Source organism: Salmo trutta, unplaced genomic scaffold (assembly GCF_901001165.1).
Source record: "Salmo trutta unplaced genomic scaffold, fSalTru1.1, whole genome shotgun sequence".
Lineage (NCBI taxonomy): Eukaryota > Metazoa > Chordata > Actinopteri > Salmoniformes > Salmonidae > Salmo > Salmo trutta.
The window spans coordinates 52,501-53,532 of NW_021822931.1; positions in this window are offsets into that span (position 1 = coordinate 52,501).

The window sequence follows — 1,032 nt, forward strand, 5'->3', positions numbered from 1 at the left end:
CACTGCTAGTCTGACTGACTGTGGGACAGTCAGAGTTCCCTGACAACCGATTCAAAAGTGACGAGGCCATTTAAAATGGCGGATACTTTTTGGGTCAAAAACACAGAACTTTGATTTTCCCATTCTTTAGATGGTGGAACAGCGTTTGTCAATACTATTTGGTATGAAACATTGAACATTACTTGAAGCCTAATGAAGTTACTATGAAAACATAAGATTTACCATCCAAACAAAAAGGGTCTTCACAATTATTCATCAAATTGGATGTGTGAAATTGTGATTTATCATTGGGTGTTATTTTCTGTGTCCTGTTTGAAGGTTTCCTGCCCTATGCTCTATGACTAAATCACACCTACCTAATAAACTTTACAAACAATTGTTGACGTCTCAGTCGATCTTGCACAATAAATCCAAACTTAGCCTGCCCATTGACATTGAAATGTCAGGCCATCGAGACATCATCGTGTCTTTGACACAGCCAGGCAGTGAGAGGAGAAGGAGCTCTATAGCTGTGTCATCACACACTTATCATCCCATTCGGCTGATTAGCATGTGCTAACCCAGATCACAAACAGCTAGCGTTGAAGGAGGAGGGTTTCCCTGATTCCCTGAACTCACCCAGGAGCCTCAGACAGGGTCCCCAGCAAAGTGGGTAAATTGGGCCTCGCCTGGCCCTGGGAGGCCCGTGCCTTGTCACCCAGCCGCATACCCAGCTTCAGCCCCATCCCCAGCCCAATGCATCTCTAGCCCATTCAGCTCTGGCCCGAGCCCACACCTCCAGCATTGTGCCCTAAATGAGAGGCTGGATACGGCTCATTCCCGAGCCCGCATCGCTACAATGCTCAAAGTGTGAGGTGGGCTGTATGTGTGCAAGATCAGTCACAACAAGCTTTATCTACTGGGAGGTATTGAGTGGTGAAAGGAGCTGAGTGGGGATGGTGGTGTGATGTTGGCTAGCTAAACCAGGAAGTACTGATGATGTGAATGGGAATGGTGGACTAGTCTGTCAGTCAGTTAGTTAGAGAGGTTTCA